The sequence below is a fragment of the Pelodiscus sinensis genome, chromosome 13 (assembly GCF_052426305.1).
Source record: "Pelodiscus sinensis isolate ZL-2025 chromosome 13, ASM5242630v1, whole genome shotgun sequence".
NCBI classification, from domain to species: Eukaryota; Metazoa; Chordata; order Testudines; family Trionychidae; genus Pelodiscus; species Pelodiscus sinensis.
In genome coordinates this window covers 46,070,108-46,079,578 of record NC_143064.1, presented here as the reverse complement: position 1 = coordinate 46,079,578, position 9,471 = coordinate 46,070,108, and the positions used below count along the sequence as shown (strand labels likewise).

Genomic DNA, 9,471 nt, shown 5'->3' with positions numbered 1-9,471 from the left:
CTCAGCAGCAGCTGGCTTTGACAATGCAGCCCCTGATACAGAAACAAGGGGGCAGTGAGTGTGGAAGGGAGGCAGATGTGCAGTGTGAAAGGTGGGGCCGGGGTGGCTCAGAGATGGGGCCGGGCAAGTCTGGGGCGGTGGAGGGAGACCTGCTCTCCCGAGTGATTATGGGAGCAGAGCCCTCTGAGGAGAATGGGACTCCCCCACTGCCGTAAGGGGGCAGGTGCTCAGACGGACCGCTGCAGGGGAAGGAGACGGGCCGGCGCGCTGGGGAGGAGCGCGCTTCGGTGGAGGGAGAGCAACACCAGGGATTGCTCCTTTGGGCTCACCCCATCCTTGATCTAACTCCAATGGTGCGGGCCTGATGCTCACACGCAGGGCCCCGGGCCCAGCTCTGGCCACGTCCAAGGCCCCTCTTTCAGGCCCTCTGTGCTGGCAGAGTGGTGGGAATTAACGGCACGAGGCCTTGTCTCGAGATCCCTACCGGGCTCGCCTCCCCAGCGGCTGGCACCAGGTCCACTAGAGCCATTTCCACGCCTCTCTGCCCCTCCCTTTGCGTGGTAAGCTGGCAGCGATGGTAACGGCAGCCGCACCTCGCGCGGAGCTCTCTCTCCCGTGCACCCTCTGTCCCGCAGTGTCCAGCCCTCTGTTCGGAGAGCCCTTGCCCTGTGCTCCTGCCTGCTTGGGTTGGAGTTAGGGTGAGGGGAGCCAGGTTTGGCCGGGCGGGTCGCCCTAGGCAGTGAAAGTCCATCGGCCTGCTCTCTACCTGCATCCATTGACTCTCACTCGTCCTCTGCGCCCCCTGAGTACCCAGCATCAGGGCTGTGTCTGTCACAGTCTGATTTAGACACTGCTCCAGAGAAATCCAGGATCTGTGTATTTGGGCAACAAGGAGGGATCGGCGCTTGTCAGAGTCCAGCTGCCCCAGCGTCCAAGTACACGAGGCAGCGGGTGTCTTGCAATTGTCTCCCCAAAGCTGGGCGAGACAAAGGCCTGTGCCCTGCCAACGTCAGATCCTCCGCCACCGCTGACGCCACTAGCAGGGTAAACAGGGCAAGCACAGGCATGTCTGTATTGCAGCACCATAGACCCTGCGCCATCCCCCGGAGGGTGCAGACGGAGGGGGGCTCGGAAACTCGATTTAAGCAAAGCACTGACCATTTGGAATAGGCCTGTAGCGTTCTGTGGCCCTACCCCCTCACACTTAGGCGTGTGTCTGAGTGCTCTGCGAGAGCGGGGCCTGTGCTAATTCGTTTGTCATGTATGTCTGTGCTGATCGTTGAGAGTCAGAGGGACCGCGCGTAGTTTTCTTGTCATTGCTATTAGGGCGTAACCCAAAACGTAACAAAAAGCTTCCACCTCAAACACTCTCCCAGCTTCCGCTGTCCCAGATTTCAGTTTGTTGGATATTTAGCTGCCTTGGATGTCAAGGAGAACACAGGGGGAAGGGAAGACTGACTTACTTTCACAAAGGAAAGAAACCATTTGATGGTGGCATTGAAGGAGAGTTGCTTGCATGTTTCACAAGGTGCTTTCCTGCCTGTTAGCTCGATGGGTGCCCCAGGGGTTGTACTAAACTCTGCCACATCTCACGGCCTCTTCCCAAGGGGGCTGAGAACATGACCTCCCCAGCCAGGTACCAGTAGTATCCCTCCTTCTAAAGCATGCCCATTTCAGCCCATGGCCATCTAACTCACTCTAGGATCTCAATAACATTCCTCCGAACCTTCCTGTGGAGCCTTTCCTTGGTCACGTCCCAGCTCCTATTGCTCTCCAAGCCAGGCAGTGCTACCTCGGTGCAACCCCTGTGTCTTTATTAAATGTGTCACCATAAAACACCCAGGTGTCAAGAGGAGTTGGCTCCTTTATCGCTCGGGTGGTTTTCTCTGCTTGCTTGGATGAAGAACGACCTCTGAGTGCCCCAGGTGCTCTGTCGCGTGTGTCACAACGGTGCTTTCCTCGGTGCTCTCAAAGGGGGAGTAGAGCTAAGTGGAGGAATTCTCTGGAGCTTCTCCCGGCAAAGCTCTGAGAGCTAAGAGTGAGAGCTTGTATTTAGCCAGGACACAGAGGGATGCCTAGAGACCGAACACATGGAACCTGGCTTTGCTTTGGACCAGAGGTACCCACCCTGCCAAGGACTCCCATAATCCATCATGCATGGAGGAACCATGTCTGGAGGGAACGGCAGGGAGACTGGGCAGGGATTGGGCATAGATGGGGCCAGCATGTCTATAAAATATGCTGATCCTCGGGCCCGATCTCCACTGTGGGAGGGTTGTTCCCCTTGCCCAGCAACTACAGTGGTGAGCATACGGTGGCTGTATGTGTCCCCTGCACTGTTCTCTTGCTCTCTCCTCCAATGGGATGCCCGGGTCATATCTAGGAGTCCTGTGTCGCCTTGAAGCTTGACTTCAGTCCTGGCAAGATTCAAGAACGTCTCTTGGAGGTGATGGGCCAGTGATTGTGTTGCGCCCTGTGTCCCAGGTGGGTGAGATACAAGTCAATCCTTTTCCCAGTGTTTGTAAGGATACGGTGGTGCTGAATCTCACCCTACATTTTCCCCCGAAGTCATCCTTGGAGGAATCTCAAAGAATCCCCAACCCTCTCGCCTTTCTTCCAGACCATGGGTCAATGCAGGTGAAGCAGCTTAGAGGAAACCCGCCTAGGAAGAGGTCCTGCAGAAGAGGTGCTGGGGGTCGTAAAGGCCCACAAGCCAGAGCTGAGACAACAGTGTGACACTGTTGCAAAAAATACTGTTCTGGGTTGCGTCAGCAGGGAATGGTGTCAAGGCACGCGAAGCCATCTTCCACTTCATCCCGTGCTGGAAAGGCCTCAACTGGAGTACTGTCCAGCTCTGGGCACCACATGTCAGGAAAAAGGTGGAGAAATTGGAGACGGTCCAGAGAAGAGCAACAAACATGATTCAAGATTTAGAAAACAGGACCTGTGAGGAAAGATTAAGCCCCCTGGAGAAGAGAAGATGGAGGGGGAACATAACCATTCGCAAGTGAATAAAAATTACAAGGAAGAGGGTGAAAATTTTTTCCCCTTAACCTCAGATAGGATGAGACACAATGGACTTAAATTGCATCTAGGGGCGTTTAGTTGTGGACATTAGGTAAAACGAGGTGGTTAAGCACTGGAACACATGGCCTAGCGAGGTTGTGGAATCTGTCACTGGAGACTAGACAAACACCTGTCGGCAGGAACAGTCGTGTTCTAGCTCAGAACACATCCATCAGGTGTCAGAGCATGGGTCCGTTACTTGGATAGGACACAACCTTCCTCCAGATTTTTGGGGGTAGTGTTTCTGGAGATGTTCATGTGAAATGTCAACCTCCTAGAGATTGTGTAGATGGCGTAGACTCTGTGCTTGTAAGGAAGCAGGCCCTGAGGTGCTGGTGGAGTGGGGCTCTTCAGAGGCAATATACTCTGAGAACCCCAGCGATGCACTGACCTTCCTCTTTGTAGCTAGTGAAGAGCTTGTGCTACAAATGAAGGACCAAACCATCCCCCAGAGTTCAGTCAGTACGGGGCTGTATTTGGTCGATCTACTGTCTCTTTGCCCCTGCGCGTGTCTCTGTATTTGTTTTCATCCTGCCCACGCTCTGCTCCATTTTTAACCCTGGTTTTCTCTCTGCATTTGGTTCCTGCCTGGCCTCTGTTCTTCCCAGTCTCTGACAGGAATAGGGACTCACGCGGAGTTGAAGTTCAAGGCAGACACTTCACACCCACTCCAAGGCCTAGTGAGTGCATCCCTGGCCAGTGAACGGGGAGGGGAGCTTTGTCCTGGGTGCCTGGCTTAGCATCATCTGTCCAGTGCTGGTTATAGCACTTGGACTTTTCAGCTCAACAGGTAGCTGTGTTAACCATGAAGTACCTGCACCAAGTCCTTGGCCTCCGCCCTTTGCTCCTTCTCTCTCTTCCCCTCCCAACAAGGACTCTGCTTGGACAGGCCGTGCTGCCCACCTGCAGACTAGGCCGGTCTCCGTGCTTAGAGGGCAGTGGGCCATGCCTTGTGACACTGGCGGGTCTCCAAGCAGGGGGGAAGGGGTGTCTCTTCACACTGTGCTCCTTGCTGTGTGCAGCCGATGTGCCATTGCTGTGTGTTTTCTGTTTCATTGCTCTCTGGGAAGAAGGAATCCGCACGGACAGGACTGTTAAACCCTCCTCCAGAGACTGGGGAGGGGAGGGAATGAGGCAGGTGGGGAGGAGACTTTCTTTTCATCTCCAATCTCAGAACGGCTAAAGGAGAATCTCAGGCAGCCGTCCCTACAATAATACCCCTGTCTGTCTGTCTGTCTGTCTCGCTGGTCTTCTCTCCCCTGGAGCAGATACAAGAATACCCCCCTGTCGCCTCAGTTGAAGCAACAGAGGTTTAAATGCTTTCAGCTCCACCACTGTATTCAGATACCGCTGGAACAGAAGAGCGGTCGAGCTCCGAGAGCCGTGAACTGAAACCCCCAAGCCTACGAAAAAGGGAGCGCAAAAGACAGAAGAAAAGCAAGCGAGCAGGAAATCCAACGGCAACACTCCCATAACTCGCTCCAGCTCATTCATTTTTCTTCTCCTGGCAGCTCTGGGGAAAGGGTCGTGTGGCGTGGTAAGGCATACAAACGCTTCTCTATTTCGTTCCTTTGTCCCAGTGAATTTATTTGTAGCTGGGGGTTCTGATTCAATGGATTTGGGGTTAGGTTCCCCCCCTTTACAATTGCTGGGCAGCTCTGTATTTTTTTTCATAATCTGGATTAACAGTCCATCGCTGGAGATGAGAACAATGATTATTAATTGCTGTTCATTATTTATAACCATTAACTTGGAAGCAGGTCGACTTCTTAATTACCAATGCCTAGCTAGCGATATACGCGCATATACCGGTGCACGGACAGACATCTCTTGCTCTCGATAGCCATCAACAAACCTGAGAGGGACCTCCAGAAAATGCCTAATGGCAAGTGTTTTTGTTTAACCCTTTCTCTGCCCCTGCCCAAATCAGAAGGGAACACAAAAGAAATAGAGGCTCTTTGGCTGCATTCCCCCTTGCTACTGCTGCTTGGAAGTAGGGAGTAGACAGCAAAGTTGTAAATAACAATTCTGTCCAGAGACGTGCATGAGTCTCTCTGTGGATGGGTGATTAGAGTAAAAGGTAAAGATACTTTGAGGCTCTAGGGTGTATTTCTGATGGAAATCCTAGCGTTTTCTCCTGCCCTGTACAAACCTCCTTTGTTCCTTGTTTTGTTGCCTAGAGGGGTTTTTTTTTTCCATCCAATCTGCTGCTTGTTCTGTGGATGACAGAAGAGGGTAAACAAACATTACATGGTTTATTCTTTTCTTCCATACCCATGCTGATCTGGGGATGAACAGTTGGGCTTGAACTGTTTGTTGGATGAGTGGACACAAACACCTGCGAGGCCACAAAGCAGTTGGCTAGACCCGCATCCTTTTGTGGCGTTGCTCTGAACGGCTGAGCAGCCTGGTGGGGATCTGATCTGGTAGAGAGGGAGGGCGATGGGGAGCGAGGGATGATAGGCTAACGGGGTCAGGATGGTGTGGAGATCAGCAGAGGGGAGTGCTGTCTGAGAGAAGCATTAGCGGCGGAATAGAATGGACCCTTTCTACGCCGCTTTCTCCAGCGACTCCCCCCTGCGTTGATGGCACTTGCATCAGGTCTGCAGTATTAAAGAGCTGGTTAAATCTTGCCGGCGGCATTGGAACAAGCTGGAGTCTGTTCAGCACGAGCCAGGGCTACAGTTTTGCTCTGGTTCCACCCTGCTTCCTCTGCAGGGATCCTCTGGCCAAGGAGTTTCTGGACTTCATTTTTTTTTTAAGAGGAGTCTAGGGAGGAAGCTGTATGAAAAGTCAATGTGCTTAGAGGACAGGCCCTTCCCAATCGGACTGCTCTCTGGGAGCCAGTGGTTAGCTTGTTGCTTGCTCCAGAGGGGAGGCTTGGGAGCCAGAAGGGTGTATGGTCAGGTGGTAGAGACGCATCATCTGTGCAGGTGCCCGAGCAAAGGGACCACGGAGAGAACAAAACACAGTGCAGAGTAGCGAGGGCTCTGTGTTTCCTAGCTATTGCAAGCACTGTCGCAAAGACGGTTAACCCTTGAAAGCCGAAGCAGCTACATTATAGTGCTCCTGGCTAATCTGGCTTGCTAGAGCGGATGCAGGACATTCTGGGGCACTCATTCTTGGTGCGATACACATAAAATACATTGAGTTCCTGGGAGTTAACCACTAGGGAGCCCTATAGACTAGAGTCCTGCATGGGATTATTTTTTTAATCCCACTCCCCGCCCAGGAATACTGACTCCCACATGGTTTCTTTCATTTGTATCCCTTTCCCACCTGCAAAAACCTTTGGCATCCTGCAGATCCCAAAAGCGCGTTCTCCCCACCCCCACTACTACAAATCAAAGCAGAAATAAACAGCAAAGAGAGTGCACATCAAACCAGAATGAGACACCGTTGTTACGCGGCAAAGGAGAGATGGTGTTTTCCGGCAAATTACCACGCTCTGCTTTTTGCCCACCCGGCCCTCCCGCAACAAAGCGCATGTGAGTGCTGTTATGGCAGCAGGTCCTGCAGGAGCTGCGGGATCCTAGACCCACTGCAGGGCTCTACTGTATACATCACCCCATGGTTGGCAGAGCAAACAGAAGGGTCCTCGGGGCTTGGGATAGTGCAGCCCTTGGTAGAATGTAAGGTCAGGAATGGGAGGGAGAAACTTTTGGGACAAGGATCCTCTGGAAGGCAGATTTCTAGAGTGAGATGGTGCAGGAAGGAAAGGAGAGCATGGAAGCAACGCTGATCAACATGTGCTAGAACCAGTGGGTCTGGAGCCAGGCCGGATGGATTCTGAACTTGGGGGGCTGGCTTTGCTCCTAAGGATGAATGAATAGTTATTCCCATGCCCAGATAGAGCCTTCGCCTCCCTGTTGACGGTGGCATCTGGACAGAGAACATGGGCTGAGACCCGGAAGAGAGTCATGACTTCTGGGCACTATTCCTGGAGGCCGGTCGTGATCCAGGGACGTAGAGGACAATTGTTTGAACCCATTGCCCAGCCAGAGTGCCTCCTCGAGGAAGCGTGAGCAAGAGAGATGGCACTCGCAGGGCCCTGGGCTTGCGGAGAGAAGCTAGGCAGCAGAGCAGCAGGTGCCCGCTCCCAACAATGGGATTAGTCTGGCTGGGGGAGGTGGCTCTCGGGATGGATGAAGATTCCTTTCAATGCCATTTTTTAACCTCTTCGTTGCCCCAGCGGAGGAGCCTTCCTCCTAAAGGATCTCAACTGGGGTTGAAAACGCTGCAGCTCTGCCTGCAGGCTTCCAACCTGCCTGTTCTTCCGAGCATCCCCAGGGCCCAACTGCCTGTCCAGACTGTACCCAATGCCCATGGGCCCCACCACACACCCATAGGCCACCGAGCCAGGGGAGGCAAGTGAGCACACTGGTGACACTGGTGTCCGATTCCCTTAACAAATGGAGATCGGAGCAGCTGTTGGTGCCCTGGAACGTAGGCCTGACTTCAGCTTCCATCCCCTCTCCTGGACTTTCCCCGTGGGTTTTCCTGAACCGTGAGAAGCTCAGTGTGTGTGCACGCACAGGTACATCCTGTGCCCCATCCTGTGGGCAGATCAGCATTCAGGGAGCTCGGCTTTTCCTTAGTTCTCTTTTCAGACACACACGTCAGGAAACTTCCCTCCCTCCCGCCTTAATTCTTCCTTTTACTCCCTCCTTCTTTCCTGGTCCTTCTCCATTTTGTAAACTTCCTTTCTCCTTCTCCGCATCCCCTCTTTCCTTTCCTCGCTTCCTACTTCAGTAGTCTCTCATTTCCTCTCTCTCTCTCCCTTCAAGTCATCCTCCTTCTCAGTTTTGCTTCAGCTAACTCTAGAGAAAAAAGCCAGCCCCTTCTCTGTGGGTGTCTTCCTGCCAAATGTTTACAACAAGTAGCACAATGTACAGACCGAAACCTGGCATAATTATACACCCAGACAGATAGCATAGTAAATAATCTTGTCTTTCACATGCTCTTCCAGTCCCTACTCCACCTATCACTTTCTCTTGCTCCCATGACTCCGAGCTAAACGTATGTTCATTTTGCATCTACGGACATTCCGGATGTACCGTATTCAGTGTACATGCATATAGTATCTCCATAGACCTGCAGCCGTGGCTGGCATGTCTGTGTACTTTAAATGCACTCACAGACAGTCTGTGTGTGCATGACTCTGTGTTGCTATCATACAGATACTTGTATTCATCTGTTTGGTACTGTGGACAGTTAGCATTTTTTCCAAAAAAACCAGAGCTTTTTGGGTAAAGAATAAGCCCCTAATTATCGATTCAATAAGATCAGTGAAGGCAGAATGAGGGAGGTGCCAGGATCACAACAAAGGATTATGGCAGTTTCACATCATGATGCCCGGCATGCTAAAGGTCCTCTTTAGCTTGACAAGTACCTTTCTGTCTAGCTAATTACATTATCCGCCATGTGCAGCGTCTGCAGCATCCGATTTGTGTGCTGCTGTGATGCCAAGTCGGAGGCGGCGATGGCTGTGGTTGTGGGTCAGAGTCCCTCTGCCGTTGCAGTGGTTGGGAATGTGTGTCTGCCTCTAATTGTTGTGTGGTGGCACTAGTGTGAGGTTGTTACATTGTGGCTGAGTCCGGGTGCCCGTTGTGGTTGTGATCTCTACTTGGAGTGACAGAGAAATGAGAGCACGGGGTGGGAGCTGTGATTAGTTTTGGTTTATGGGAAACATTGGTGAGAAGCTTTTGGTTTTGTGAAATTGAACCCAGGGTGGCTGGGATCCTGCCCATCATTATCTCTGTCACCAGCACACTGTGGAATGTGGATAGGGACCTGATTCGGGGCTCAACTCCCAAGTCAATGAGCAGCCAAGTTTCCATCTCTTTGTTTCTCCCTTCACATGTCTCCTACATTGTGTTTGTACTAGTATTGTACTGCAGGAACCATACTTGGGAGCTTCCCGGTGACTCTCACACTTGGGTTGAGTGGCAGATGCTTTGTAAGGCCTGATGATACATATACAGGTTGCACCTCTAAGATCCAGCAACCTCCATGATCCGGCAACCTCTGTGGTCCGGCATGACCACGGATGTTCCAGGACCAGCGAGTCCCATCACGCTTCAGGAGGCTGGGGGCCCAGGAGCCGACCTGCGGTTCAGCTGGGCTGCAAGGGGGGAGCCAAAGAGAGGGGTAGACGGGGGGAGGCCTGAAATGACCTCCTCTGTTCTGGAAAAATCCCACATCCAGGACCAGTCAGGTCCCGAGGGTGCCGGACCAGGGAGGTCCAACCCACATAAGCATTGTGCCTCCTAAGTCTGCGTGGGAGTCCTGCAGGTTCTCTCTTCCGGTGTGTGTTTTGAGTCTGTGGGGTTGTCCTGTGTGCCTCTCACAGGGGTTTGTGAGTTCAAACACCCCTCGGCTGGGGGAGGAAAAGGAAGCTCTTTC

At 52.6% G+C, this 9,471-nt stretch overlaps 1 protein-coding gene across 1 annotated transcript in view; it reads left to right on the top strand.

The window, feature by feature from the left end:
* Nucleotides 1-4,179: 4,179 nt before the first annotated feature.
* The window catches only part of GABRA3 (gamma-aminobutyric acid type A receptor subunit alpha3), a 112,950-nt gene continuing 107,658 nt past the window's right edge, over nucleotides 4,180-9,471 (top strand). Inside the window, exon 1 of the mRNA XM_006136294.5 lies at nucleotides 4,180-4,603. The gene's annotated coding sequence lies outside the window, so the exon portion shown is untranslated. The remainder of the gene's footprint in view (nucleotides 4,604-9,471) is intronic.